Source organism: Salvelinus sp. IW2-2015, linkage group LG18 (assembly GCF_002910315.2).
Source record: "Salvelinus sp. IW2-2015 linkage group LG18, ASM291031v2, whole genome shotgun sequence".
NCBI classification, from domain to species: Eukaryota; Metazoa; Chordata; class Actinopteri; order Salmoniformes; family Salmonidae; genus Salvelinus; species Salvelinus sp. IW2-2015.
Genome location: NC_036858.1, coordinates 30747313 through 30756546, shown reverse-complemented (window position 1 = coordinate 30756546; position 9234 = coordinate 30747313).

The following is a 9234-nucleotide window of genomic DNA, read 5'->3' as shown; positions in this document are numbered from 1 at the left end:
CACAAAATCAACAACCTTTTTTTGTAGACAGTAACAATATTTATACCTGTCAGTGGATGTCAAATGACTAAGTTTTGACCTGGCAAAGAAACTACACAAAGCACAATGAGTACAGTGATACTGATTTCCACTGGGCACACACTGGGATAGAACGTCATCCACGTCATTTCAATGAAATGACGTTAAACCAAGTGGAATAGACGTAAATTGATGTCTGTGCCAGTGGGTTTCTCATCCTCTCTGTCGTCAAACTGCAGTATTTTGTCTGAGCATTTACTTCTGTGCTCGCTTCGAGGCAAGCAACACTGAAGCCTGTGAATGAGAGCATCAGCTGTTCGGACGACTGTGTGATCACACTCTCCGTAGCCGATGTGAGTAAGACCTTTAAACAGGTTAACATTCACAGACGGATTTACCAGGACGTGCACTCTGTGCATGTGCTGACCAACTAGCAAGTGTCTTCGTTGATATTTTCAACCTGTCCCTGACTGTTCACTCTGTACTTCCTAGTTCACTCCATGACTGCATGGCCAGGCACACTCCAACACCATCAATCTTCTCTCTTTCGAGCACGCCCCCATTCTCATCGACGGGGCTGTAGTGGAGCAGGTTGAGAGCTTCAAGGTCCTTGGTGTTCACATCACCAACAAACTATTCTGGTTCAAACACACCAACACAGCCGTGAAGAGGGCAAGAGACTGAAAACATTTGGCATGGGTCATCAGATCCTGAAAAAGTTCTACAGCTGCACCATCGAGAGCATCCTGACTGGTTGCATCACTGCCTGGTATGGAAACTGCTCGGCCTCCAACCGCAAGGCACTACAGAGGGTAGTGCGTATGGCCCAGTACATCACTGGAGCCAAGTTTCCTGCCATCCAGGACCTCAATACCAGGCGGTGTCAGAGGAAGGCCCTAAAAATTGTCAAAGACTCCAGCCACACTAGTCATTGACTGTTCTCTCTGCTACCTTATGGCAAGCGGTACCGGAGCATCAAGTCTAGGTCCAAAAGGCTTCTTAACAGCTTCTACCCCCAGGCCATAAGACTCCTGAACAGCTACCCAGACTATTTGCATTGTCCCTGCCCCCCTCTCTTTTACGCTGCTGCTACTCTCTGTTTATCATCTATGCATAGTCACTTTAACTCTACCTACATGTACATATTACCTCAATTACCTCGACTAACCTGTGCCCCCGCACATTGACACCGGTACCCCCTGTACATAGCCTCGCTACTGCTTTTTAACTGCTGCTCTTTAATTATTTGTTATTTAAATGTTTTACTTAACCAACAATGCAGTTTTAAGAAAAATAAGTGTTAGGGGCTTGTTAGTAAGCATTTCACTGTAAGTTCTACAACTGTTGCATTCGGCGCATGTGACAAATACAATTTGATTTGATTTAAACAGCGCTCTCTTCCACCTTTTCATTTTCACTCTCTCAATCTACTCTAGTTTATCTGTGGAGCTTCAATGATGAAAGCCATTCAATCAGTTACAGCAGACATGTGGTTCTCAGATCCATTTGGACAGAAGAAGGCTTTCACATCTGGTGTTGTTAGGTCAGTTTCCTTTCTTTCCGTCAGTCACACACAGGATCCCTGGGGACCGGAGCCACCAAGGGTGAKGCTGAGCATGATTGSCCTTTCACCTGCTATCCAGCAGGGGCTCCATCAACGGGACAGAAATAACCAGGTCTGTAACCTCCATTTATTACATAATTCACTCTCTAGGAGGCATCTGGTTGGCTGGCTGGTTGGAGAGAGAGAGAGAGAGAGATGGAGATAGGGATAGAAAGAGTCTGTGTGTGTTTGTACTGTATGTACACATGTAGTAGACTCTTTCTACTACATGTGGCCACATGTATGCCCCCTATGCCCTTGTGAGGACAAAAGACACTCAGATACATTAACACTCTCTGAGCGGTGTTACGACCCCAACAGTGGCTCATCTATCAATGTATCTCCTTGTATTATATATCCACTAACACTTGTTTTCTGTATCCCGGCCTTGAAATATCATGTTCCCAAATGGATCTGTTGCTTTTCCCAAAGGTGCTCTCCTCTCTACATTGGCCAGGGTTACTGGTTTATTTTAATTTCATACATGGAATAGTGTCCACGTTCACTGTCCARGATACACAGCATCACTTTGAGCTGTTTCTCACATTCTGTATGCACAGTGCATTTGGAAAGTATTCAGACCCCTTGACTTTTTCCACATTTTGTTATGTTACAGCCTTATTCTCAAATGGATTACATCGTTTTTTCCTTCATCAATCTACACACAATGCCCCACAATGACAAAGCAAAAACAGGTTTATAGAAACCTAGTCTCCCAGTCCCTACTACTGAAAAACATCCCCACAGCATGATGCTGCCACCTCCATGCTTCATCGTAGAGATGGTGCCAGGTTTCCTCCAGACGTGACACTTGGCATTCAGGCCAAAGAGTTAAAACCTTGTGTTCATCAGACCAGAGAATCTTGTTTCTCATGGTCTGAGTCCTTTAGTTGCCTTTTGGAAAACTCCAAGCGGGCTGTCATGTGCCTTTTACTGAGGAGTTGCTTTATCTGGACACTAGACCATAAGGCCTGATTGGTGGAGTGCTGCCATCTTCACAAAGGAACTCTGTCAGAGTAAAATGTCCCGGAAGAAAATGGCAGCCAATCTCTTACGGGCGCCCAAACAATTTTGCTATTATGGTTTTTTTTGCCGTTACTTGTAACTATTTGTACATGAATGTTTCTGATATCAGGCCACTATCACTCACCCTCGGATTAGACAAAGATTTTTTATTCAACAAGAAAAAATCTGGACATTTCCTGAAACCCCAAACAAGGCCAACATCCCAGTTATTTGCAAGAGAAGAGACGCAAGGGACACAGAGAGACACAGAGCGGGTGCCTCGTGAAGGATCCGGCAGCGAAGGCTAGTGGGGAAAGCTGCCGTTACCGTCAATTTATCACAACGTGCAATCATTGACAATAAATTAGACGAAGTTACGCGAATCACGAATATACCTAACCAAGCGACATCAAAAACTGTAAGTATCTTTTATGTTTCAAGGAATCGTGGCTGAATAGATGACATGAATATCCGCTAGCGGATATACGCGCATCTGGCAAGATAGAACAGCACACTCCAGACTGAGGGGGGGGGGAGGGGGGGGCGGTCTGGGCATATTTGGAAACAACAGCTGGTTCACGAAATCTTGTGATAAAATGCAGACCACACTATTTACCTAGAGAGTTTTCATCTATACTTTTCGTGGCTGTTTATTTACCACCACAGATGGATGCTGGAACTAAGACCGCACTCAGTCAGCTGTATAAGGAAATAAGCAAATYGGAAACCGTTCACCCAGAGGCGGCACTCCTAGTGGCCGGAGACTTTAATGCAGGGAAACTTAAATCAGTTCTACCTAATTTCTATCAACATGTTAAATGTGCAACCAGAGGGGAAAAAAATTCTAGATCACCTGTACTCCACACACAGAGACGTGTACAAAGCTCTCCCTCGCCCTCCATTTGGTAATTCCAACCATAATTATAACCTCCTTATTCCTGCTTACAAGCAAACATGAAAGCTGAAAGCACCAGTGACTCGGTCTATAAAAAAGTGGTCAGATGAAGCAGATGCTAAACTACAGGACTGTTTTGCTAGCACAGACTGGAACATGTTACGTGATTCTTAAAATTCTCCTTTAAAGCGATGTTAGAAAAACACGACGAGACTAGATTGCCACAATTGGAACTGCAGAGGGTTTGGACATCTGCCCTTTGGCACGCCCGGAACTCACTTCTTTCACATGCCAGCGTTATGTCTGCAGCTGCTACTGTTTTAGATGAGAGGTGTGTGTTCACGTAAAGCACGTACATGCATGGTGCAAGTACACAGATGCAAAAAAAAATGGCTTCACACACAAGCTATTTGTAGTACACTACATTTTTGGGCTCCGAATGGCGCAGCGGTCAAGGCCTGCATTCAGAGCAGAGGCGCCACTACAGTCCCCTGGTTCGAACCAGGCTGTATCACATCTGGGCCGTGATCGGGAGTCATAGGCAGCGAAACAATTGGCCCAGCGTCGTTCCGGTCTGGCCAGGGTAGGCCGTCCTTGTAACATTCTTAACATGCTTGCCTAGTTAAATTAAAGGTTCATAAAAAAAATTACAAATAAAAATGTACAGTTGGTGAGAAAGAGCTTAAGAATATTCACCTAGAAAAAGCATGTACTGTTTGTAATATTTTGCTCTACCTGTGGAGAGTAAATGGTAAGGGATTTTGCTCAGAAACTTTTTTCGCCACAACGGCAGCGGGACGACGAAGTATAGACGTTTTTCAGCGGGTTAACCCGTGTAACCCTGGGTTAATAATAAAAGCTTCTGGCGCGCGCCTGATCTAGCGCCTGAGAATATATGATTTTATGATTTGATCATTATCTAAGTGATGAAAGTTAATTTATTTTTTCACTCGCTGACCTTCAGCTGTGACTGTGCACAACTGTAAGCCGTGGCCAACAATGATCTCAGAAACAGGCTTGACAAGACCAGGCGGGGTGTGTGTGACAATCTTAACTAGACAGATAACAAAGAACATTTGAAGAGGGATTGTTTTTTTTTTTTAATAAGGAGGTTGGGTAATGGAGTGTGTGTGTGCATGCGTGTGTGTATTCGGAAATTAGAGACACACAGTAAATAGTATGTGTGTGTTTGTTTGTTTGTTTGGTTTTACCTGAGCTGGTGATTGTAGCTTCCCGCCTTGCTGATGAGTATCCCACACGGTAACTGCTCTGAGGAGATAAGGAGAAAGCTGTGAGGATGAAAGGTCCACACACAACACCTTATAGTGCAAGTCCCGCAAGCTCATATCTGATCAAATCTCAGATAAAAAGCAACAATGGGAGAGATCAATAAAGTGAATCATGGCCATACTGAGATTATAAGAACCCCACTCTCACTGTACGTAAACAATAGCCACAGGCATATGATACAGTAAGGATCATGACTACAGCTCAGACAGTTTGTCCGAAGTCTAACATATTCAAAGTCCAGGTACGCTCTCGGCCATATTGCGGTACACTCCTTCTGATGAAGGATGGTACGGTAGGAATCCTGGTGACTAACACAGCACCTGAGCGTAGTTTGTCCCTCATCTGACAGATAAATTGGGAATGTACGTTCCTGGAACTTAACAGTGCCGGGCACAGCCTACCGCAGGTGCTTACAAAGGTCACGAGTCATTAAAAGAACACCCTTATAATATTGACGCCTCGTTCTCGGTCGCTTACTGTCATTGAAAGATGGTTCTTTCGAAAGCTCGTACTCAGGCGGGTGACCTGGCTGTCTACTCAGGAAAGAGTCGCTGTTGCGCCAGCTCCGGTCTCTCGAATGCGCTCAGTTAGTTCTCTCTGTTCCTACTCCCAGGCTCTCCATTAGACTCATGCATGGGCACAGGGGGCTCAACGGGTCAAACATGGTATATGGGCAGTGTAACGTTTAGCTCGTGAAGGCAACACAAACATCCATAGCTGCGTAGGCATAGGATCAGGCAGACTCTGACAACGATAGACAGCCTATAAGGAAGGAGGTCAGCACGACCTGGCTGTGTGGTGCCAGGATAACAACCTCGTCCCTCAATGTGGTCAAGACAAAGGAGCTTTGAATTTGGAACTACAGGAAAAGGAGGACCGAGCACGCCCGCCATTCTTCATCGACGGGGCTGTAGTGGAGCAGGTTGAGAGCTTCAAGGTCTTGGTGTTCACATCACCAACAAAGCTATTCTGGTTCAAAACAACACCAGCAACAACAGGCCCGTGAAGAGGGCAAGAGACTGAAAAAACATTTGGCTTATGGGTCATCAGATCCTTGGAAAAGTTCTACAGCTGCACCATCGAGAGCATCCTGACTGGTTGCATCACTGCCTGGTATGGAAACTTGCTCGGCCCTCGCAACGCAAGCGCACTACGGAGGGTAGTGGCGTAGTGCCAGTAACTCACTAGGCCAAGTTTCCCTGCCATCCAGAGACCTCTAACCAGCCGTGTGTCAGAGGAAGGCCACCTAAAAATTGTTCAAGACCCCAGCTACACTAGTCATTGACTGTTCCTCGGTCTGCTAACGCATTATGCAAGCGGTAGCAGTGCATGAAGTCAAGTCTAGGTCCAATAGGGCTTTCTTAACAGGCTCTACCCTCCAGGCCAATAAGAACTCCTGAATCAGATCTACCAAACTATTTGCTTGTCCTGCCCCCGCTCTCTTTGTATACGCTTGCTGCTGACTGCTCTTGTTTTGCATCATGCATTCACTAATCTCCTACATGTACCATTTACCTCCACATTACCTTCCGATCAACCTGTGCCTCCGCCACATTGAACACGGACTAGCACCACCTGTACATCACCGTACTGTTTTAACTGCTGCTTATTTTATTTGTTATGTTAATAATGTTATTTAGTTAACCCTTATAAAACAACAATTGCAGTTTTAACAAAAATAGAGTGTTAGGGCTTGTATAGTAAGCACTTTTCATCTGTAAGTTCTACAACTGGTTCATTACGGCGACATGTGCTAATCAATTTGATTTGATTTAAACAAGCGATTCCTCTTTCACCTTTTCATTTTCACTAACTCTCAGTCTACTCTAGTTTATCTGTTTGCGCTTCACAATGAATGGAGAAGCCATTCAATGAGTTACAGCAGAATGTGGTTCTCAGATCCATTGGACTAGAAGAGGCGCTTTCAACATCTGGTGTTGTTAGCGTGCAGTTTCTTTTCTTTCGGTCAGTCCACACACCAGGATCCCTGCGGGACGGACCACCAAGGGTGAAAGGCTCGAGCATCGAGTTTGCGCTTTTCACCCATGCTATCTCACAGGCAGGGCTCCATCACGGGACAGAAATAACCAGGTCTGTAACCTCCATTTATTACATATTCACTCTCTACGGAGGGCATCTGGTTGGCTGGCTCGGTTGGAGAGGGAGAGAGAGAGAGTGGAGATAGGGATAGAAAGAGTCTGTGTGTGTGTTTGTACTGTATGTAACACATGTAGTAACTCTTTCTACTACATGTGAGCCGGACTGATGTATGCCCCTATGCCCTTGTGAGGACAAAAGACACTCAGATACATTAACACCTCTGAGCGTGTTACGACCAACAGTGGCTCATCTATTCAATGTATCTCCTTGTATTATATATCCACTAACACTTGTTTTCTGTATCCCCGGCCTTGAAATATCATGTTCCCAAATGGATCTGTTGCTTTTCCAAAAGGTGCTCTCCTCTCTACATTGGCCAGGGTTACTGGTTTATTTTAATTTCCATACATGGAATAGTTGTCCACGTTCACTGTCCAAGATACACAGCATCACTTTGAGCTGTTATTCTCACATTTTCTGTATGCACAGTGCATTTGGAAAGTATTCAGACCCCTTGACTTTTCCAACATTTTGTTATGTTACCTATCTCATGATCAATCTTTCTTCATCACACACACATGCCCCACAATGACAAAGCAAAAACAGGTTTTAGAAACCTAGTCTCCCAGTCCTACTACTGAAAAACATCCCCACAGCATGATGCTGCCACCTCCATGCTTCATCGTAGAGATGTGCCAGGTTTCCTCCAGACGTGACACTTGGCATTCAGGCCAAAGAGTTAAAACCTTGTGTTCATACAGACCAGAGAATCTTGTTTCTCATGGTTGAGTCCTTTAGTTGCCTTTTGGAAAACTCCAACGGGCTGTCATGTGGCCTTTACTGAGGAGTTGCTTCATCTGGACACTAGACCATTAATAAAGGCCCTGAATTTGGTGGAGTGCTGCGCAATCTTACACAAAGGAACTCTGTCAGAGTAAAATGGCGAGCCGGAAGAAATGGCAGCAATCTTACGGGCGGCCCAACCAATTGTGCTATTATGTGTTTTTTTTGCGTTACTTGTAACTTATTTTGTACATAATGTTTCTGATATCAGGCAGCTTATCACTGCACCTCGGATTAGACACAAAGATTTTTTATTCAACAAGAAAAATCTGGACATTTTCCTGAACACCCAACAAGGCCAACATCCCAGTTATTTGCAGAGGAAGAGACGCAGAGGACACAGAGGACACAGAGCGGGGTGCCTCGTAAGGATCCGCAGAAGGCTATGTGGAAAGCTGCCGTTACCTGTCAATATTATTCACCAACGTGCAATCATTGGACAAAAATAATTAGACAAGGTCGATCACGAATATCCTACAACGGACATCAAAAACTGTAGTATCTTTGTTTCAAGGAATCGTGGCTGAATGATGACATGAATATTCCGCTAGGGGATATATACGCTGCACTGGCAAGATAGAACAGCACACTCCAAGACGAGGGGGTGGGGAGGGGGGGGGCGGTTGGGCATATTGGAAACAACAGCTGGTTCACGAAATCTTGTGATAAAAATGCAGACCACACTATTTACCTGAGAGTTTTCATCTATACTTTTCGTGGCTGTTTATTTACCACCACAGATGGATGCTGGAACTAAGACCGCACTCAGTCAGCTGTATAAGGAATAAGCAAATAGGAAACCGTATCACCCAGAGGCGGCACTCCTAGTGGCCGGAGACTTTATGCAGGGAAACTTAAATCAGTTCTACTCAATTTCTATCAACATGTTAAATGTGCAACCAGAGGGGAAAAAAATTCTAGATCACCTGTACTCCACACACAGAGACGTGTACAAAGCTCTCCCTCGCCTCCATTTGGTAATTCAACCATAATTATAACCTACCTTATTCCTGCTTACAAGCAAAACTGAAAGCTGAAAGCACCAGTGACTCGGTCTATAAAAAGTGGTCAGATGAGCAGATGCCTAAACTCAGGACTGTTTGCCTAGCACAGACTGAACATGTTACGTAGTTCTTCCGATGGCATTAATTAATTAAGGAGTACACCACATCAATCACTGGCTTTATCAATAAGTGCATCGAAGGACGTCGTCCCCAGTGACTCTACATACATACCCAACCAGTAGCAATGGATTACAGGCAACATGTCGCACTGAGCTAGAGGGTAGAGCTGGCCGCTTTCAAGGTGCGGAACTCTAACCCGGAGCTTATAAGAAATCCTGTTTATGCCCTCCGACGACCATCAAACAGGCAAGCATCAACACATGGCTAAGATTGAATCGTACTACACCAGCTCCGTTGCTCGTCTTATGTGGCAGGGCTTGCAAACTATTACAGCACTACAAAGGGAAGCACAGCCA